The sequence below is a fragment of the Aedes albopictus genome, chromosome 3 (genome assembly GCF_035046485.1).
Source record: "Aedes albopictus strain Foshan chromosome 3, AalbF5, whole genome shotgun sequence".
NCBI lineage: Eukaryota > Metazoa > Arthropoda > Insecta > Diptera > Culicidae > Aedes > Aedes albopictus.
Window position 1 is genome coordinate 262759205 of NC_085138.1, and position 23389 is coordinate 262782593.

General features: G+C 41.8%; 1 protein-coding gene across 4 annotated transcripts in view; it reads right to left on the reverse strand.

Annotated features, from left to right (window-relative positions):
• LOC109417184 (protein yippee-like) overlaps nucleotides 1-23389 on the reverse strand; it is a 314595-nt gene that overhangs the window by 86774 nt on the left and 204432 nt on the right. For 2 of the 4 annotated variants that reach the window (XM_062860532.1, XM_062860533.1), the window contains exon 2: nucleotides 19507-19574. The exons of the other annotated variants lie outside the window; for them this stretch is intronic. The gene's annotated coding sequence lies outside the window, so the exon portion shown is untranslated. The remainder of the gene's footprint in view (nucleotides 1-19506; nucleotides 19575-23389) is intronic. 4 annotated transcript variants of the gene reach the window in all.

A 23389-nucleotide genomic window follows, 5' to 3' on the forward strand; every position in this document is an offset into this window, starting at 1 on the left:
ATCGATTACTCTATCAACGTGATAGAGTACTTAGTACAGCAAATTCATATAGCGGGGGCAGGTCCGTCTGTATAATAACTGGTTCAATCACACAATGCAATGCCCTCCATCCAACTACTGTGATGGAATGCATGCTACAGTTCTCGTGGGAACTAAACACAAACCCACCGTAAACTGTTATTGTCTGCTGTCACGGCAGGGTCTGTGAAATGTTTTCGGTGTTTTTCTGTTGGGGTAATTTGCGTTCGTGTACCTTAGAGTTGGCGTTGCACATCAACGGTACAAATTTCCCTATCATACGTTTGCATCGGTGGAGATTAACTACCATATGTGTTGATTAATCTATGGTGGTTCCAAGAAATACACTGTCTGAAATGTGCAAAACCTCTTTCTAAGCGTATTCCATAGAATTTTGATACTCCTTATCACCTATGCACTCAGTATCATTGAACGGATGATGACGAAGATATAAACAAAACGCATTTCGTTGCTTTAAGAAAGTGGCAAAAAAATGTAGGTTGGAACTTGCTAACGCAAACGAAATTCGCTCTTAGACACACTGATTGCTAAATAAATCAACTGCTTGAGACTTACTGAACAACAAGCGTCTTATACAGAGAGAATTTCGTTTGCGTTAGCAAGTTCCGTAACCTAAGTAGTTACGCAATCCATTTTGTTTCACGAGAAACGACACTGTAACATGTCACAAGTGCGTGATATAAGTGTGAATTCTACAACAACTTAAAACACATCGCTATCATCCCTACTGCACCACTAACACAACTAGACCTGCCCCTGTCTCTATCTGCAATCATGTATTTAGTCTTGGTCAAGTTTATCAAGCCTGTTCCTGGCACGAAATTCACAAATGGAGGAGAACGTGCCTCTGGAGCCGACCTACTGATATCTGAACCGTGTGATGATAGTGCCTTTCCTCGGCCATTCTTTTACATGTCAGACCTCCTAATCACTTCTTAGAGTTGAACAGTGAATTTCAAAGAGCATCACCTTGCATCAAAACATCCACGATCACAAACCAGGTAGCCACTTCATCTGCAACTCGTACACACTTTATATTGATTCATTTCACCAGAAATCTGACAAAGCTCATTTATTTTTGCTGAATCCTACGGCGCTTCAAAATCAACATGGTATTCTTCGATGAAGGACTCTTCAAGAGGTCTTAGTCTGTTGAACAAGACACGTGGCAGCATTTTGTACGCCAAATTTGAAAGTAATTAACACAATCTAGTCTATGCCCTTTCATGAATACTGTGCAAATGAGGCCATCCAAATAGTTGGTAAGCAATCCTTCATCTTTTCTATATTTTTGATAGAATTCAGTGGTTTGATTAATGTAGATGCTCACTTTCACGTTCGAGAAGTTTGACCGGGATCTCGTCCTTGCAGTTTTTTTATCTGAAAGTCTCTTAAATAAAGGCAAATCAATCAATCAATTTCTTTTACCTCCTCAATGGCCTATATAACCTCATTCTGTGCTGGTGGTTTTGGGCTACAAAATGGTTAGTCGATGAAGAGAGCGTCCAACATAGCTCTGGTCCTCAAAAGTTCCTACATCATGCTCCCACGGGTCAAGCTATGCGATGACAGAAACCACCAGGCCGCCAGCTAAGAGTTTGTGCTAAGCTGATAGTGCAACCTGGAAACTGTTGTCCTTCTGACTTCAGCTAGATTGAGCAGATACGTATACCGAGGATTTGTTCACCAAGCAGGTGAGGGTCGAACAGCGTCTGTTCTGGCATCCAGCGGCTGAGGTAGACATGCTCCTCCACCGGAAGGTGGCAGCCCCACCATGGTAGATAAGGGACCTCATGACAACAACCTACTGTTCTCGAAACCTAAAAACCGTTCCAGAAGTTGAAAATAAAATATTACGAACTGATTCAACGGCAACGACTTGTAGCGCGAAACAATGGACAAGAATTGGAACTTGGAATGTATTAACCCTAGCCCAGCAGGATAAACTGGCACAACTAGCCAATGAGGCATGCCGTATTAAGCTTGAGATCCTTGGGCTGAGCGAAGTCCGTTGACCGAACTTTGAAGAACACAGATTGGCGTCGTCGGGTCAAATTCTGCTGTACTCTGGCCTACGAGGTGAACACGCTCCTCGCCACCGTGAAGTTGGTTTCCTGCTCAGCTCTCACGCCCACGCTGCGCTCATGAAGTGGGAACCTATTAATGAGAGGATAATTGTGGCCAGATTCAGAACACGGGTTCGAAACCTTACCATAATCCAATGTTATGCGCCAACCGATGCTGCCGAATTGCAAAACAAAGAGGATTGCTGTCGTGGATAAGAATCCAAAAGGTGAAATCAAGATCCTCATGGGTGACTTCAACGCAAAGGTTGGTTCCGACAACTCGGACTATGAGCACGTCATGGGACGCCATGATCTCGGAGAAAAGATCGAGAACTGAGAGCTGCAGAGTTTTGTGGCAACAATGACATGGTGATAGGGGGACGATCTTTCCCCATCGACCAGGACACAAAGTGACATTGATTTTCCGTGATGACAACACGGAAAATCAAATCGACCACATCTGGATCAGCCGAAAATGGAGACGGAGCCTTCTTGATGTGCGAAACAAACGTAGCGCCGACATTGCATCCGACCATCATCTCCTAATCGGCGAGATCCGACTGCGCATTGTCAGGATCCCTCGACAGGAGGAAAAAATCGGGCGCCGGTTCAACACACGCCGACTGGAAGACTCCGCGGTGAAAAGGTCCTTCGTCGAGGAGCTAGAGAACCGTGCTGCGAATATTCCAGAAGGTGGAAGCGTAGAAGATCAATGGAGCGCCATCAAGAACGCCTTCATCGCCACCGGCAAGAATAATTTGAGTCAGCTACACACCCGATACCTGGAAGAAGATAGAGGAGCGAAGGAACGCCAAAGCCGCGATAAAGCGAGCGAAAACACGAGGAGCCAAAGCCGTAGCCCGTCAGTACTATTCGGCTCTCGAGAAGGAAGTGAAACGCTCTTGTAGACTGGACAAACGAACGTGGGCTTTTGCGAGAAAGCCGCAAACACCGGCGACATCCGTCTCCTCTACGATGTCTCACGTCGCCTTAGTGGGTCCAAGATGAATGCTACGATGCCTGTGAAAGACACGTCTGGGAAGTTACTGACAGTCCGGCTGACCAGTTGTGACGCTGGTTCGAGCACTTTGGAAACCTTTTCAAGTGTCGGTCACGCCATCAACACCTCAGCATGATCCGCCAAGGGTTCGACGCATTACCCGTGTCACCGTGTACACCGAAGCTCCATCAGTGCAGGAGATAGAAACAGCTATCCGTAGCATGATATCGAACAGAGCCCCAGGGGTCGATCGCATATCAGCTGAGATGCTCAAAGCTGACCCCGTAGTATCCGCACAACTACTGCATCAATTATTCTGCAACACATGGAAAACCGCGACATTTCCGGCCGACTGGATGCAAGGCGTCTTAGTAAAGGTACCCAAAAAGGATGACCTGACTGTATGCGTTAATTGGCGGGGCATCATGTTACTGTGTATCGTTCTCAAAGTCCTCCGCAAAGTGATCCTTAACCGGATACAGGAGAAGATTGACGCAACTCATGACCCAAGGCAGCGTACTTGGTCCGCTATTATTCAACATTTTTGTAAACGACCTGAACCTGGTCATCTCGTCGGTCAAGCTGTCTTTCGCCGATGACCTGAAATTCTTCCGCGTTATAGAGACTTCGAATGATTGCACCGCTCTACATACAAGACGATATCAACACAATGTTAATGTGGTGTAACAACAATGGAATGTTCGTCAACGGCCAGAAATGCAAGGTTCTCTCCTTTTCCCGTTCGAAGGATCCTATGCATCACCAGTACACCCTGGAGGAACAACCACTACAACGTGTTACGTCAATCTGCGACCTGGGAGTAACTATCGATACCAAGCTCACGTTGAATGAACATGTGGGGATAACTACTGCCAAAGCTTTCTCGGTTCTAGGGTTCATTCGTCGTCACGCCTCAAACTTTACTGACGTATATGCCCTAAAGTCGCTCTACTGCTGTTTGGTGCGAAGTGTCCTGGAGTACGCTGCTCCTATTTGGATCCAACGCACATACTTTCGATCGAACGTGTGCAAAAAAAGTTTGTGCGATTTGCATTAAGGCTGCTTCCCTGGAACGACCCAATTAATCTTCCCGCCTATTCCGAACGGTGTAAATTAATAGACCTAGAACCACTGACTACTAGACGTACTACGCTGCAGCGCTTGTTCATCTTTAACGTCATTCAAGGAACAATCGACTGCCCTGCGCTTCTGCAACAGATATCGTTCAACGTTCCCCCCAAAGTTTGCGGTTTGTCAGCTTACTATCTGTTCCGTATCATCGCTCAAACTACGGCTACAACAACCCACTCGACTCATGCATTCGAGCATTTAATGATGTTTCAAACGTGTACGACTTGAACACTACGAAAGCTGTTTTTAAAAAAACGGATTAGTCAAGTAGTTTAGTTTTTAAGATACATTACATTAAGTACAGTCTGTACGGTTTGACTATCGAAGACGGTGTAATAAATAAATAAATAAATAAATAAACACTCCGATGGCATCAAGCAGGATTCCGTGCCGGACGATCCTGTGTGGACCATATTGTCACGCTCCGTATGATCCTGGAGCAAATCAATGAATTCCAAGAGTCTCTCTGCCTGGTGTTTATTAATCACGAAAAAGCTTTCGACCGTCTCAATCACGGAAACATGTGGGGAACCCTCAGGCGCAAGGGTCTTCCTGAGAAAATCATCGACCTCATTGAAGCACAGTCCAGAGCATTTTCGTGCGGAGCATTGCTCAACGGTGATTTGTCCGAACCCAACAGGGTCGTTGCTGGAGCGAAACAAGAATGTATACTATCACCGCTACTGTTAATTATCGTAATCGACGAGATCCTGGTAGGTGCAATTGACCGGGAATCAAATCCTGGGTTGCTGTGGCAGCCCATTACCATGGCAGATGACGTTCCCAAGTAAAAATGAATGCTGATCATTGAGAGGATTAGCTGAACAGTGGCTGGTTAATGGTGGCAGTGGCTGAACACAATTACTGCTGAATATTGGTCTGGAATATGGCTTGTTCAAAACCTTCAATCAGCAATACATAGATGGCTGGATATATAGTTGAATAGAATATTCTTCATCTGTATGACCAGTTTTAAAGCATACACTAACATGCAGAATTAATCATCTGTTTTTCACCCTTTAATCAAATATTTTTTTGACATCTGACCCAAACATGTTTTCGTGAAGTCCACATCGATCAGCCTCAATACAGGCTTAGTTCAATTTATGTTCTTGACTATTCGGATACAACAATTGTGTGTGGTGTAGGTGCTTAAGTGAGTGACTATAAATCAAAAAGTCCGATTTCAATTCCCAGTTTTCCCACAGATTAATTTATACATTCTGAAACATCTCTTCTGGCAATAGAAGCAGCTAATGGTAAAAATAGGCCCAAGAAAGTGTTTTTATTTTTATTTGTACACAATTGATAAATTTAATTGATAACACTAGTTTACAAAATGAAACGAAAGTCGTAAACTTCTGTCAACGACCATAATTTTTGAAGCATAATTTAACACTGATTTCGAAACCGTGCTTCAAAAATTTTTGAGTAGAACAGTTTTTGAGTTTTAGCTCTATATCGAGTTTTATAACCTTTTAAAATATGAAATTCAATAAAATTCAAATATCTTGCGTTTTGTTCAACCAATTTTAAATCTTTTTCCATAAATTAAAAGCTGAATATAATACCATTCGATCATCTGAATGCAGGTTTAGCGTCAGATTGATGAAATTCAAGATATTGGCGAGTTTTGGGGACGATCTCCTTAAATTTTAGCAAAATTTCCAAAGATATTTTAATAAATGTATTTTTCCAAAAAGCAAGAAAAAAAACATTTAAAAATTCTTTCTAAACGTTTAATTGACATATCATATGTGGGCGAATTACATTAAAAATCAGCTCAATCGGAGCATTGATTACGGAGAATGAGATGTGTGAAGTGAGCGACTTTGCTTAAAAATAAAACAAAAATCGATTTCAAATCATCAACCTTGGAAAGTCGAAGAAGTTTCCGCTCTACTGTAATTTTTTTCCTTCACATTTTCGAACTCAGGGCATGATTCTACACCAAAAATGATCATCACCTTACCGAGTTAAAAAATGATGTAAACTAGTGTAACTGATTAAGCGCATATTAGACCTTAAAACAGCCTTTCAAAGAACCTCAAATCAGCTAAAGGTTGAATGAAATCATCAAAATTAGATGTTCAGGAGCTGATTAAAGGATTGTATTTCTTGTGCTCAGCTTTTGTTCAAGGGAAGGCTGATTTAAGATAGTTGTAGAAACGTTTGTACAGCATCAAATTGTTACCTGGGGCAATTGTTGCTCTCCTTGCTCAACGGTGTTCTAATATGCAGAGCAAGCTCTGTGATCTTGCCAATCGCTCCTCGGTGGCAGGTCTTACCATCAATGTCAACAAGACCAAATCGTTGGATGTTAACACGGTCAACCCTTCCAGCTTTACGGTAGCTGGGCAAACAGTGGACAAAGCTTCCAATATTTAGGAGCCAAATGGCGGCCGTTGGCGGCACCAAGATCGACACAGGTGAATGGATCAAGAAGGCTAGGGCTGCTTTTGCGAGTCTAAGGGTCGATTTCTTCACCTCGACTTAACCGGTAAGCCAGGCTTACCCATATATGTAGTTAAACCTGGTTTAACGCTTAAGCCAGGGTGAAGAAATTGGCCCTAAGAAATGAATGGAAAAACACCTAGATTAGTCGATGCACCATAATCCGAATTTTCAACTCGAACGTGAAATCTGTGCTATTGTATGCTAGTGAAACTTGGTGTGTATCAATGAAGAACACTCAACGGCTGCAGTTCGTCATCAAAAGATGCCTGCGGTGTATAATTCACGAACGGTGTACTTACAACTGAATCTCCAATGTGAAGCTCCACCGTCGATGATATCAAATGGCGATAGCGATAGAAATTTGGGAGCGAGAGTGGATGTGGGTCGGCCGAACACTAGGCAGGAATGGGAACCGAATCTACAAGCAAGCGTTAGATTGGAACCTAGTAGGACACCGCAGCAGAGGCAGGCCCAGAGGCTCATGGCGGCGTAGCCTCCGAAAAAAGGAAGTCAACAGCAATTTGAATGGCGGGAAATCGCCCAGGTCGGCTCTAAGGCCACGTTCTTCTCCATTTGGGAAATTTGTTCCACCCAGGATGGAGATCTTTCAATTCGGCCTTCTGCAAATTAATGGCCCATGGGTGCTAAGGACTGCAAATAAGTAAGTAGGCATGCAGACGTTGAAGTGCGCATTGCCAAAGCTGTTCATATCTAGTTTATGTAGTTATTGCTGAAAGAATTTTCAGTTGAACTTGTAGAAATCCTTGAGCGATTTTATAGCAGTACTCGTTGTGCAGTTTCCGGTGAAATAAGTCTGACTGATTAAATTTAAAAAAAATAAAATGCTTCCGGAATGTGACTGCAATCCTACATTGAACTGGCAAAAAAAAACAAATAGCGTGATCCGATGCCTAGAGAAAAGTAATACCTTAGAGTAGACAAAGTGAGACGAAGCCTTGGGGCTTCATTATTGATACTATTCCTGTCTATGTACGTACTGTAATACAACAATTATGGAAGATAATACTTGGAATTTTTCGAATTTTATGGTTTTTATAAAAGTGTGTGCCACTCTAAGGTCATGATATTTCAAAACATGAAAGTAAATAGTCCCACATGGTCTTTTGATCCCACAGGGTCAATGCTGCCACGCCAGCAATGTCCTATGCTTCCTTAGGAAAGTGGGAACATATCCAGTGTGGCCAGATTGATCCCTAAAGGTTATGGGAGCCTAGGAGGACTATCATAATTCACGATTGAACAAATCATGAAAGAAGTTCACCTTATAATAATCCGCCGTTTTTTAATGACAGCTTTCACTTGTCATACAAACACGTCGATACACTGCTCCGATTAATCAGCTATAGAATTGAGGTAGTCAATTGACCCGCATTGAATGCATGTAAATTAGTTTCGGTTAAAAATAAGAGTAGCACTCTAACCTCCACTCTTCGTCTTATATTTTTTTTAATTTTTTTCATAGTTCCCTACCTTCACCACAGTTTACGGATTTGACCTATTCCTCCGATCGCACTGTTTAAAATCAAACGATTTCACACTATTCAATTCGATTGCGCACTTTTGAACTAAATGAAACGGAGAAACCCGTCAACTGGAACTATTTGAACAAAATTTTCACACAAAAAATCAACCCTCTTCTTGAACCATTGAACTATAACTACTCGTACGAATCAAAACCAATGCGTTCGGATGTCTAGCATTAGATGCAAACCACCGGCACCCGGCAGCAGCAGCAACAACAACAGCAACGTGATTGCTATCATCCGCCCGCCGCCAGCAAATCCAAACGTGGAAAAAGCTCCATCAAACTTCATCACTCTCTGCGCTCATCATCATCGCCAGCAGAAATGCTACTCAATTAGTAGCAACGTCATGATTATCATGTTTTGCATCACAGAGGCAGATTCAGCTTCCACCATCATCATCATTATTTTGTAAAGTTAAGTCAATGAACTGAGAAGAAAAGTTATTTGGTTCATTCTCATGCGGATTTATTGCAATGATAGAATTCATCGATAATATTTATGCTTCAAAAATTATGTAGTTTGTATATTATTGTGTACCTGAATAACTTTACAATATTCATAACATAACATAACATAACATTCGTTGACCCGTTCCCGAGCCTATTCGTGACATACAAACACCTGTGGAGCGAACCTGGTGTGATGGTTAGAACACTTGACGATCACGCCGAGGACCTGGGATCGAATCCCACTCCCAACAAACTCACAAAATGTGGGTTCTTCCTTCGGAAGGGAAGTAAAGCGTGGGTCCCGAGATGAACTAGCCTAGGGCTAAAAATCTCGTTAATACAGATAAAAAAAAACATACAAACACCATTCCATATTTATTTAGGGCGACAATGGGTATTATCGGCAGGTTTGTTCTCTTCGTCATGGGGGGTTTTTGTCAGCCAAATTGCCTGAAACTTGGCCATAAAATTCAGCTTAGTTGGGAAGGATTTGAGACCAACTCTGAGTTCAATAGGTTTCAAAAAACCCCCAAAGACGAAGAGAACAAAACGGCCGAGAATAGGTAATTTCCCCTATATAGATAGATACAGATATAATACATTTGAGTTATTAAATTTATAAACAACAAAGGGGGCCATCCATTAAGTACGTCACGGTCCTGGGGGGGGGGGTCTAAAAATTCAAATTTTAGCGTGACGTACTTAATGGATGCTCCCTGGGTGATAGATATGATTATATCACAATGAGTAGTTATACATATCATGGTTTGTTATAATTGTGTTATATTTTTGTCAGAATCGTCTTGTTGTGATCATACATAGTTATATCCGAAATTTCCATGGAGTGAACCTGGATGTGATAATAAAAACATACATGTTTTTCCAATCGCTGGCAAAACCAACAATTGGTGTTAATGTTTGTTCACTCATAAAACTGAAGGTTAAAGTATATGGCATATTCTGCCGGATTTGTAGAATATTGAATGTATAGTTATAAAAAAAATAATGAAAAATTAGAAGGAATACATTAAGCCGATTTCACCTAATCTAGATTACGCCATATCGAAAATTATCTAACGAAAGTAACGACATATCCAAATATGGCTTTGTCAACCGTGTAGATTACCTGGAACCCATTACGATCATTAACGAACAAGCACTTACTCATGATGGTAACTGTATCCAAACGAAATTCGATGGGAGTTCGAGATACACACGGGAGACAATGAAGATGTCGATTTCTGGAACACGCATACGCCAAACCAAAAAATAAGGTGAATCATCTTGAGCCCGCCAGCTTAACCAGAAAAAGATGGATGTTATGTACCGTAATCAACAGATAAAGCGAGCATAATTACCCACTGCGCTTCGAGACAAAGCACCATCATAATCAAAGCATCATTCCCGACGACGCATCACCTCGAATGGCAGGTTGATTCTTGAAAGTTTCTAATGTCTCTCTCTAGGCACTTTTGATGGCTTTCGGTGAACATGGAAAGTCGTAAAGTCGAGATTAGGTTTCGAATTGAGGGGAGGTACCTACTCTGGACGACACGCTAGATACTTCATCATCGGATCGCGTATGGAATGGTGTAGCTTGAAGACAAATGTATACCGAGAATTTCGATAGACAAAGAACGTTACCTTAGATTATTTATGGGCAGTTTACTTCGCCTGGAGCATTTTTACTCACAAAAGATCGACTCTCGCAGTTTTCGATACACTATTACCCGTTAGAAACGAACACCTGCTCCCTCAAAGAAGTCTTGCAAATATGATTGATCATGTCAAATTGTTTAGCATGACCTATGTCTGGAAATTTTTATGTCCTAAAATACCTACTTAAGCAAAATTATTCTGAATACAAAATCCCACAACTTTGCTGAATGTTGTACTAACTGATTTTATTCAATATATCCTCTTAGTTTGCATGCTGCCAATCAAACCACTTTCGCTAGTTTTAAACGGTTATTATCATGCATTCTAGAACACAGAGATGGAAACACTCACTTGTAATCAGATACACTTTTTTTTTTTTGTTGGTTTTGATTGGTTTTTCTCGGTGATACTGAACTGCAATTAAACGTCGTTTTTACGTTTCAACCTACTTTTTTTTATTTTTTCGGTCATCTTCAGAAACTGTCATACAAATACAATAGAAAAGAACAAAAAAAAAAAACATTCACAAATTACAAACATTTCACAATTCATAAAATTGACAAAAACACAACACTTACAAATCTGCCGCCCGTCCGTTTCCCAAGGCGGTACTTTTCATTGTAATTAATTAGCCTACTTCTCTGTGTCGTCGTTCGGTTCGCTGTTGCTCGTCTTTCAGTTTATTAATTAAATTGTTGTATGTGTTGGAGAATCCGTCTACGTCATGCTGCAAGTTTACCGTCGTGTCTTTCTTTACTTTTATGTGGATCACCTCGGCTGTTAGCCTACTCGCGTAGTTGTCGATTCTCTCCAGAATGCGAGTTCTGGAGAAGTCAAAGTGATGACCGTTTTCGACCGCGTGTTGGGTGAGTGCCGTAGCTGATGCTTTGGTGCGTATTGAGTTTCGGTGTTGCGCAATGCGCTTGTCTAGAGTTTGTGACGTTTGTCCAATGTACTCTTTTTCCTCGCACGCCCCACAAGGAATTGAATATACCACATTTCGGGAGTAATTCGCGAATAGGGCGTAACTAACAAAACAATAACAATGCGAAAACAACAACCGAATTTTGCTGATCAAATTTTAATTCCTATTTAGAAGTAATACAGAATAATTCAACTTAAATAAGGTTAATTGATACAGTTCTGACATAGTTTTTTGTTTTTCTAAGAACACTGCACGATTTTGATATTTTTTGCACTAAAAATTGCATTTATTTAATTACGCCTGAATTGATACCTGAGAATGCTAATTTCGCCCAATACTATGCGCCTCGAATCGATATCATTTTCAGAATCGCCTTTTACTATTCGCCTTGTTTATGATTTTGACAGAATTCCGCCATTTGCTTTCGCCGTGTTTACGTTTTGATTTCAGTTTCGCCTTCTACTATCGCCGTGTTTACGTGTTGATTACAGTTTCGCCTTTCACTTTCGTAAACAAAACACCAAACAAAACAAAGGAGTAGAAGGCGTAATTCTTGTTTTTGTTCGTTTGGAATAGAATGGGATTACGCCTTTCACTCAATCAGTGATTTTCAATAGTTAGAAAAGTGATATCAAGGAAACTTTGTGAGCATTTAGAAGACAAATCTAGCTTCTTTTCACTCCTGCAATTACTCAAATTGTGTACATTTTGTTGGTTACGGCTTTTTCGCTAATTATTACGGATTTGTTTGCTTCATTGGTGGTATGGCATCTTTGAGCTTGGTGAAAACCGTGTTTTTCACCTTATCACATGGCTTGAATGAAGCTGTGATTTCGTGCTGTTTCAGCGTTTTGCTCACCTTCTCACTGAGACCCGGGATGTATGGGATGGACACGTACTTTTTCGATTCCTCTTTTTTCTCTTCGTTCTCCATCGTGTTGTAGAGTAGATGGACTCGGTCTGTTAACGTACGTTTTATGAGATCCTCCGGGTAGTTGTTGTTGCGGAGAATCTTTTTTATCATTCCAATGCTTTCCTCCCTTCGATCTGTGTCCGTGAGCTTGAGTGCCCGATCGATGAGTGCGATCATCGTGTTTACCTTGTGAGTATGCGGGCTCTCCGAGTGGTAGTCTAGATAGCGACCATCTTTCTGCTTCGGGAACCACATTTTCCGAATCCTCTCACCACTTCGCGAGAGTGTGAGATCCAGGAACCGAAGTGCCTCATCTATTTCTTCCTCCACGGTGAACTGTAGCTTCTCGTCGATCCACATAAAAGTAAAGAAAGACACGACGGTAAACTTGCAGCATGACGTAGACGGATTCTCCAACACATACAACAATTTAATTAATAAACTGAAAGACGAGCAACAGCGAACCGAACGACGACACAGAGAAGTAGGCTAATTAATTACAATGAAAAGTACCGCCTTGGGAAACGGACGGGCGGCAGATTTGTAAGTGTTGTGTTTTTGTCAATTTTATGAATTGTGAAATGTTTGTAATTTGTGAATGTTTTTTTTTTTTGTTCGTTTCTATTGTATTTGTATGACAGTTTCTGAAGATGACCGAAAAAATAAAAAAAGTAGGTTGAAACGTAAAAACGACGTTTAATTGCAGTTCAGTATCACCGAGAAAAACCAATCAAAACCAACAAATAAAACGAACGGTGATCAAAACCAAATAATATAATCAGATACACTATTGCTATTGTATCTTATTGCTATTCTATCAGCTCAGAAGCCTGCAATCAAAAAACAGTGTATGGAGGAGTTTTATTTCGCAGTTTTATCTAAAAGTTTGTCGAAGAAAGTAAGGGTCTCACTGGTATTCCAAAATCATGGCAGAGCTATGAATGCAAGTCTCCACGGAGTGAGCGTAATTTGCATTCATCGTGTGGAGAGTCGCCTTCATTTCTCTCTCTCATGGCTTCAATATGCGTTTGCGATCCTTACTCTATACGGCGAACTTTTAGATAAAACTGCAAGGTAAAAGTCCTCCATACACTGTTTTTTTGTTTGCAGGCTTCTGAGCTGAAATAATAGCAAGTGAGTGTATCTGAGCATAAGTGAGCGTTTTCATCCCTGTTACACAAGTTACACATCGTATCTTTCTAGTTTTGGCATCTTCTCGACGCAGGTAGAGCTAAGCAAAGCCATGGTTTCTCCTTTGCCGACACACGCTGCCCTAGTCTAATTTTTGTATTAATTTTTCTCTAAACAATGAGGGGGGGATGATGGGCTTGATGGTGTAGTGACTACCGCTTATGATTCGTATGCAGATTTTTCAGGGTTTAATCTCTGGCCCGTTCTTTTTTTCTACCTTGTATCTTTTTATCTACTTTCTGTCTTTTATATGCAACTCATGCATAAGTTTATGCAACCAAACGCACTGTGCCGCTTCACCTTCAGAGCAATCAACACACAACCTGCCCCATAAATATATCCCCTATCCATGGATCGCACCACCAGCCATAGGTGACTCCCAGATCCCACATCCTACCCTACTAATGAATACCCCATCCGTGCTGGTTGTGGGGATCCCCGAGGACCCAGTGTTCTCTTTACCTCAAATAGCAACAACCATCACACTCTAACAATCCTTACCCTTTCCCTACTGACGATAGGGACTTGGTCGGCGCTGGTATTTATCCGAAATGCATTAGCTGCTCAAATTGCACTTTGAGAATAGGTGGAGCAGTGCTGGGAAAAATCGCGAAGTTCATTCTACGGAGTCAAAGCAATTCAAATCACAGCTTCAAGTGGTTTTGAATGCAAAACCGTTCGCTACCTACGGTAGTCTAGCTTGTTGAATTTCATTAGAAACCCAATGTTGCTACGGTAGCTTGCTACAGTAGATCGATCTCGCTGTTGTATCAGGTTCTAATGGGATTCTCTAGATGGGTCGTATTCAGGGACAAGCTTGGAGACAAGGCTTCGGGATAATTTAGTATCAGGTTGGGTAGACCTTCGCTGGATGTATAGGTTGGGCTCCTGGGTGAGACGAACGGAGGAATGTTCCCTTGACTGATTGATAGCGAGGGTTTTCGCTGGAAAATCGGACTGGAAATCGGAGCAGACCTCTTGAGAAACGGCACTGTGTGTGTGTCGAGCTTTCGGCTTGAAACCAGCGTATACCGGTTTGTGGCTTCTCAAGCAATTGAAAATAAAGCTAACTAATTTGTTGAATAAGAACAACAGGACATCTTGTTACGATCTGATTCAGATTATTTTATTCCGATGCAGGTAGCCTTTCTAAAGAACAGTACGCAGATCGTCGTAGGGTTTTCACGCCGCCGCCGATGCTTCCTGGAACGGCATCATACATCGTTAAAACTGGACCAGTGATCCACCATGCATACAATATACTATATTCTTGAGAACTTGAGGAGCCGCAAGCCGATTTGCGTCGATTTCACACTTTTACATCGAAAAAAACTCCCACTTGAGAGATGGAACGAGACAGCCTGTTCCTGCTGTCCCGAATATCGCGAACTTTCGATCACGAATGAGGCCTTCGAGGACCAAGAGTAAAGGTGTTACGGGAGGGTCTCTGCTAAAAGGCATAGTTGGACTTTCGGGAACGCGTCCACGGGAAGTATGGTGCTTCGGATATGATGGTCGATGATCCTAGAGAAGTGCGCCAGACAGACGGCAGTACGACAAATGAATTTCAATGATACTTATTTGGAGCTCCCGCGTTGTAGCTGCTACTGTATCAGTTTATTGGATCGCCTACTATACTGGTTCAAAAAAAATTCTCCCGGATAAATATGAAGAGCCAGCGATACAATCATCAAATTCAAGCAAACTACTGTTACCATTCCCAGCACTGAGGGGGAGTGTCTCAGCCCCTTACTCAGTTGGATCTCAGTGCAATTCATACCAGTTCAGATTAATCACGGAGGAGCACCCTTTCACATGTACAGTCAGTCTAAGCTAAGCTAAGCTAAGCTTCTTCTACACCATGGCATGGGAGATTAATCAGCTCAACAGACACCTAAACAGCAAAGATGGTTAGAAGGAAAAAGATGAACGACTCCCGCTTACAACAGGCGACACGAATAGCGCCACTCTGGTGAGCCAAAGCTCAACTAATACACTCTTAATGAATTTTTGGAAATATCTCAAAACAAACACGCAGGCAAATTCACGCTAAACTTTTTTCACACATTTCCCACCGTCACGCCCATGCTTATTATTGTAATCGCCAATAGATTTTTAATTTAATCAATCGATTCAGTGATCGGTCAACCAATTTTTAGTGTGGTTTGAATGTACCAATGTTCGACAACACGAATATGTTTGCACATTAACTGGGCTGTTCATACACCACGTAAACCAAAATTTGGCAATCTCAGACCCCATCCCCCTCCCCCCTCATAGACTTTTCTCCATACAAAAATTTGAAAATTTGTATGGTACGTAGACTTTGGCCGAGCGTATCACTTATGCTATATTTAGTATTTATTACTTAATCCTTTATTTTCTTTTCAGTGAATCTTACCGCCATTCCTGGGGCACATCACCGTACACATCACCATATTAATATTTGCGAACATGTTTAGATATCTATATCATGTTATCTGAAGCGTTTGCTACGGGGGTCCACGCATCCATCTTTCCCCTCGATTTCAAAGTGTAGAATGTTTTCAACTATTGACTATGTTGAAATCGTTCCATCCCTTGAAATCTTCTCTGCGGTACATAATGCGCACTTGGCCTGGCCGTTCGACAAGAAAAATGATAGACTTGAAAAGTCTTCATTTTCCAGGATGCATTCAAGTAATGGCTACGTTAGTGTGAGATTAGATAAGATTAGATTAGACGCGGTTTTAGCGTGCTTTAATTGCGTCAAAATGGTACACGCTAACTTGAATCTAGCCATAAGGGATGTTTTTGCGCTTCTCACTCCACAGATGGTAGTGTAGCATGCATAGTGTGTCTCCGGACGAATGTATGGGAACATTTGGAGTCGGTCATCTTTTTCCTTCAAACCATCTTTGTAAATAGGGAAGTCTAGGTTGTGTGGAATAAAGGATCATCTTCTACAACAAAAGTGAAAGTCACGACTACCGCGCTCGCAATCCTCAGGAACATAAACCTATAAGTACTTTCCAGCTTACCACGGTAAGCTTTTGGTACTTAGCGCCGTGCCCCCATACCTTAGTATGGACGAGGCGTCACTTGCCAGAAGCTTGCGCCAGTGCCACCCGTTGGCAGACATAGCACAGATCTGCAATCGCTTGGGTCCACCAGTAGGCCGGTGGTCTCCCATTTATAGGATGGGCTTGCCTAGGCATGGTCGCATTGCACGCACGCAAGAGCACCGCTACCTAATTCTTCGGATGATTCCTGGAGAATTTCCTGGAAGAGTTCCTGGAGATAATCCTGGATAAAATCCTGGAGGAATCTTGTACCGACTTTCGAACCCTCTAAGCAAAATACCCTCTTTGAATAAGTGTAATCAGTTATTGTACAATTTAATTCCGCCCTGTTTATGCTTATCCTTTGACAGATAGGCGTATTTCGACTACCGCTTGTAATATTCCTCAGTGGATAACAGTGGAAGATTACAAGTGGTAGTCGAAATACGCGTATCTGTCAAAGGAAAATCATAAACAGAGCGGAATTAAATGGTACAACAACTGCTTACACTCATTCCTGGAGGAATGCCTTGATGAATTTCTGAAGTTTTTGGAATGAATCCGATGAATTGCTAATACAATTTATGAAGGAATTCCTAGGTCTATTTCTGAAGGAATCCCTGAAGAAATTCCTGGGGTAATTTTTGGAAAAAATCCTCAAAGAGACCCTGTATAAAATTCTGTGTTACATCCTGGAAGAATTATTCTTTGGTTCGATTGGCTTTTATCGGAATGCCTGTATGAATTCCTGGAGGAATCCTAGGAGAATTCCTGATGGAATTCTCGGAGGAATCCCTGAAGTAATTGACACGAATGCCTCCTAAAGGTTAAGTGTCGCTAATAAATAATAATAATAATTCATGAATAAATTCCTGTACGAATTTCAAGGGGAATCCCTAATGGAATTCTTGGAGGAATCCCTGAAGCAATTCCTGGAGGAATCTCTGAAGGAACGCCTGGAGGAAGTCCGTAAGGAATGCATGGAGGAAACCCTGGAGGAATTCTTGGAGGATTCCGTGAAAGAATTCCGGTAGGAATACTTGGAACGATTCCCGGAGGATATCGTAGAGGAATGCCTCTAAGAATTCCTGAATGAATCTCCAGAGGAACTCCTGGAAAAATCTCTAGATAAATTTATAAATGTATTTCTGACGGAATTTCTGGAGGAATTTTTGGAGGAATCTCTTCGTGGAGAAATTCCAGGAATAATTAGAAATTCTTGGAAAAATTCAAAAGGGATTTTCAAAAGAGTTCGTGGTGAAATCCTTTTAGAAGTTTCTGAAAAAAATCCTAGCGGAATTCCTGAAGAAATCCCGGAAGCAATTTTTAGAGGAATTTCTAAGGGAATCCCTTTATGGTTCCTGGAGGAAGTACGGAATTAATTTCTGGAGGAGTTCCAAAAAGAACACAAGGAGGAATTCCTGAAGGAATCCTAGGGATTGTTCTTGTGAGAATCTGGAGGAATTTTCTAAATATGTTAGTTGTTCCAGAAAGAATCACAGAAGGAATTCCGGAGTGAAGCCCTGAAGAAATTCTTGGAGGAATCCCTGGAGGAATTCCGGGAGGAATCCCGGGAGGATATCCTAGGGGAATGCCTGTAGGGAAGGAATCCATGTCTGCAATATTTTTTGGACGAATTATTTTTGAATGGACTCCCAAAAAAAAGTTTTGGGAATGTACAATGTTTAGAGGAATTCCTGGGTTGGTTAATTTTTGGATGATCTATCGCATAATTTTCTGAAAGGGTTGTTCCTGCTGAAATACCTCGAATTATTCCAGATTGAATTTTTGGAGCAATCTGGAGGAACTCTTCAAGGAATGTTTGGAGATAGAAGATATCCCCTGAAGAAATCTATAAAGGGACACTCGCAGTAACACCCAAAAGGATGTCTGTTGATATTCCTTTTGGAATTTTGAGAGAATTTCTTGGAGGAATCCTCGAAAAAAGCGCTGGAACAATCACTGAAGGAATCTCTAAAGATATCTCAGGCGAAATGCCCAAAGGAATGTCTGGTGAAATCCCTAAGGAATTCTTTAAAAATCTCCGATGGATTCACATTTTTTTATTCGTGAATTTTGCCTTTGGCTAATTCTTCACATGATGGAATCACTGAAAAAAGGTATGGAAAAATTCCTGGAGAAATTCGTCGAAGCAACCTTGCAGAAGTATCTGTAAAACAAACTGAAGAAATCGTGAGAGGAATTCCTGAAGCATTTCTTGGAACAAACCCTGATACAATCACTTTCGAAGCCATGCAAGATACCCATGAAAGAATTCCTGAAGTAGAAATTCCTGGAGAAGTCCCTTGAGGAATTCCTGAAAGAATCCCTGGAGAAGTTCCTGAAAAAATACCTGAAGGAATTTCTGAAGACGTCTTTGAAAGAATTCATAAAGAAATCCCAGGTACTTATTTTGTTCTCAGCTATAGTCTCAGCATGACGTTTGTTTGAATTGAATACTAGTGAAAATTCGTGAATTATGAGCTACTACACTCTGTAGCAGCATACGGATATACGAAGTCCTTTTTTTCCCTACGGGAACCGGTTCCGGCATATCAAGAAAATTTGACATGTTGTTTTTGTATTACATGAGTAAACATCACAAAATTTAGCCATTCAACCAAGCTTCTATGATAAGATTGAAGTAGTTCGCTTGGAGAAATACTTGACGAAATTTCTTGTGATTTTCGAGTTCGTTATGGATAAAAACCTTAATTATTAGAATAGTTTATTACTTGAGATAATTGTCCTGGAACTCTTAATGTTTGATAATCTTCGAGTTGGCTCGAATTGAAAAGAAATCCGACTGCCCATCTCTGGCTACTCCCATGTTTAGTACCATGAAAAACCCTTGAAAAGTAATACAAGAGATATTTTTTTCTAAATACTTAACAGTACGCACTCATCTCTAGACATCTATGAACTAGATGAAGTAACACTTTTAAGATCATAACGACGTATAGAATTCGCTAATATATATAGAATCACAATTCATTCCGCATAACCAATTTGACCCCGCTGTCAGTTCTGGGCATTGCTTTCATTTGTATACATGTGTATTGTATTGAATATGACAATAATAATTTACCTTCCAGCCAAGTTAATCAAACATGTCGTTTTGTACAAGCAATTACTAGTATTTATTAAACAGCCAACCTGAAATCAAGAATAACAAAAATATCTCATTAGTTTACATGTTGTTGCGTTTTTGGCTTTACAGTTCATGATTGGTTTTCCAAGAGGGTTGATTAAGTATAATTCTATCTAATCCGACATATCGATCTTTAATTTGAACCTTCATTGCATAGCAAATCCAAAAGAACAAAGTTACATTGATATTTAAGTTTGCAATATGACCTTTGAAGTATGGAGCTATTACTAAACAAGATTACACACAGTTTTAGGGAAGAGTTTGTTCCTACTGAACAATTACTTACATTAGCCACTCGGGCGATACATGCAACTGGGTAAAGAATTGAGATTTTACGTTTTTGCCCCCTGGAGGGGGAAGCCAACTCATACTCCGTGGCAATACCCATAAACGCCTGGAGCTACGACAGTGATTCCCAAAGTGAAAGAAATTGCCCCCTAGGTAGTGGAAATCAGCCCGTAGGTACCCTACACTCTATTCAAACCGTTAGATAACGGTTAACGGCAAAAATTGACTAACATCGACTCTACCCCCAGATTGGTGGTCAAGTTGATCAGCGTTACAATTTACTCAAATCAAAAGTTCTGATCACGCCTGTGCTTGTTCGTTGCTGGGATTGCCTCATCTAAACCGCTCGACTGCAGTTTCTCTTTGTGTATTGTTTTCAACTAAATCATTTACATCCCATCTTGGAATTCCCTACAATTGCACAACACTGATTTCCATGTTGATCCAATTTATCGGCTGCATGCTTTTTTCCAATTATTGACCATTTCCAATTCAATTTGCTTCAACATCATAGGTGCATGGGAAAGGAAAAGGCACTCCAGGTAGTGCAGTTTTCCGACATGACGTGCACGCCGGAACTCTGACTGTCTTCGAGTTCTACATTTAATTTGCCTCTCTTCAACAATTCATCACCATTTTATACCACATAATGTTGTGTGCAGTGTTATTTTTATAGCTTGTGAATATAAGTTAGTAGATAGTTCCATCTACGTGTAGCTACAAGAAATCGAATCCACCACCTGTAAGGAATCAATCATTACCCAGTACAACAAATGGGGGCCCCTGCCTGCAGCCAAAGCCAAAGTAATCAACGCCAATCAATGCCAATGGAAAAGTACAAAACAATTCAAGGAATTTCCCTTCATCTGCGTGGTCACTTGACATATCTTCACCAGCAGCACACCGCTGTGGATGCTTTCTCTTCGTTTCGAAATCAGTCCGGACTCTACACTGGATCCACTCATCCAATTTTGAACGGCTCATGGTTGTTTATGGGGCTTCCTCTCATCGTGGGGGTAAGCCACGCGGGTGCCGTGGGTCACCCTCATCTGCCTGTGTTCTGTGCAAGAACACTAAATCCGTATCGTGCTTTGCGTCCTCCCTCCCTTCCAACCGAACCAATCAGCAGCAGCAGCAGCAGCAACAGCACAAGTGAACGGAAGGAAAGGCGAAAATTGAAACACCGCAAAACACCTGCCGGCAATTTCGAGAAACCGGTTTTCATGGTTCTCAGCCGCCATCCGATCCGCGATGCCCACCACAATGAGAGTGTCTGTAATCTACCTACCTACACCTACCACCAGCAATAGCAATACGCGAAGGGGACCAAGAAGATACACCGCGACCGCCGACCGCCGACCGGCACTTGTTTGCGTGTCTGACTGAGGTCACCGGCAAAGCTGCAGCTTGCAAGTAGGTACAAAGCTCTAGGATGGACTTCTTCGGAAACCGTGACCCACTAATTGCGGTGGTAGACCGTTGTTCTGTTTAAGGATTGATCGACAGTCGATGATAAAACAGTTCTGGTGAAAATTTTGGGGAGCAGTTAAGCACATTTACCAACTTGATTATGGTCGATTTCTTCTCCTCGGCTTAACCGGTAAGCCATGGCTTATATAACCTGGTTTAACTCTTGCGGGAGTGATTAAATCGATCTTTGAAAAAGAACTAAACACAGAGAATGAAATCAAATTCTACAATTTATTCAAGATTTTTGATCTTAATGTAATGTTGAACCACTTGTTCAACATCACATTTGAGATAAAACATAATCAACAATAGTACGCCACAATACTCGGTTTGCGGCTGCCGCATCCTCGATCGCGCACAATGTTCGCCAAGTTACGCTACACCTGATCCGCCCATCGTGCTCTCTACGTTCTACGCCTTCTTGGGCCAACCAGAGCAGTAGCGAACACGAACTTTGCAGGGTTGTTATTCGACATTCTTGCAAGATGTCCTGCCCACCATATCGATCCGACTTTGGCCACTTTCTTGATGCTGGGTTCGCCGTAAAGTGCAGCGAGCTCGTGGTTCATCCTTCTCCGTCACACACCATTCTCCTGCACGACGCCGACGATCGTCCTTAGCACGCGTTGCTCGAAACCTCCGAGTACTTGCAGATCCTCCTCGATTATAGTCCATGACTTGAGTCAGTAGATGACTACCGGCCTCATAGGCGTGTTGTGCATGGTGCCTTTGGCGTATTTGGTGCATTTGGTGCGTGGGTGAATCTTTTTAGACAGCCGCTTCAGGAGCCCGTAGTAGGCACGACTTCTACAGATGATGCGCCTTCGAATTGCATGACCCAAGCAACACACATGTTATATAAAAGTAACGACAGCGCAAGTTTTGGTTGTATAGAAGTTTATTTTACGTAATTTTAACATTGTGTTGAAATAACGTAAAATAAACTTCTATACAACCAAAACTTGCGCTGTCGTAACTTTTATATAACATGTGTGTTGCTTGGGGACTTACATTGTTGTCAGCCGTTAATAAGGATCAGAGGTAGACGAATTCCTCCACCACCTCGAAAATATCCCCGTCTATCGTAACATTTCTACCTATGCGGACACGATCGTTTTTGGTTCCGCCTACCAGTATGTACTTTGATTTTGACGCATTCACCACTAGTCCGACCTTTAATTGCTGCTTGTACAGTTCTGCCACCGTTCCAAATGTTTAGCGATAATGCCCATGTCGTCCGCAAAGCAAACAAATTGACCAACGCTTATCACCCACATTGTCTGGGATCTACAGAGGAGATGACGCGAGGACTCGGAGAATGGCTAGTTCAGAGGCTATACAAGAGATACAAGGGTTCGGAGTCGCCTACGTAGGTCATACCGGTGCCCTGTGGTCGAAATCGACCCTTAAGTAGAGAACATCCTGACAGCGCTTATGTCGTGGCGTCCGTCTACTAGGCTGGATCTGAGGCCACGGTTGGAAAGAGGTCCTAGGCAAAGTCGGGACCAATCGCTGTACACGCGGGATCAGTTCTTGATACTTGCTGTGCAGTTGGAAGCAGGCGTGGTGTCGACCCTGCCTGCCTTCCGAGGCAGGACCACTCGGGAAACAAACTAAGTGCCAGCATGCTACCTTGGTGGACCCTCCATCGATGTTCGTTGCTGCTGGTTACGCAGCTAACCATGAGAGTGCGATGTGTCCTCTCTGAAGTAATACCTTCTTGGTGGTACCGGATCAGTGGTGTCATCGAGATAACTCCAAATTTCTCACTGAGTAACTAGATCTTGAGATAAAAAAAAAAACAAAATTAACTTCCTACCAGTATTAGTGCCCACGGATTACTCCACGAAATTCCACGGAAATAAGTCTACGGACTCTTAAAAGCAAGCATACCTTAATTTCCAGGAATTTCATTAGTTTTTAACAAGGACTAATTCAGATATGTATTCCATTAGCCATTCTTCCGAAATTTCTCAAAAGATTATTTTAGAAAATCTTGAAAGGATTTCTTCAGAAATTTATCAAAGGGTGCTTTGGGAAAATAAGTCATGGATATCTTCAG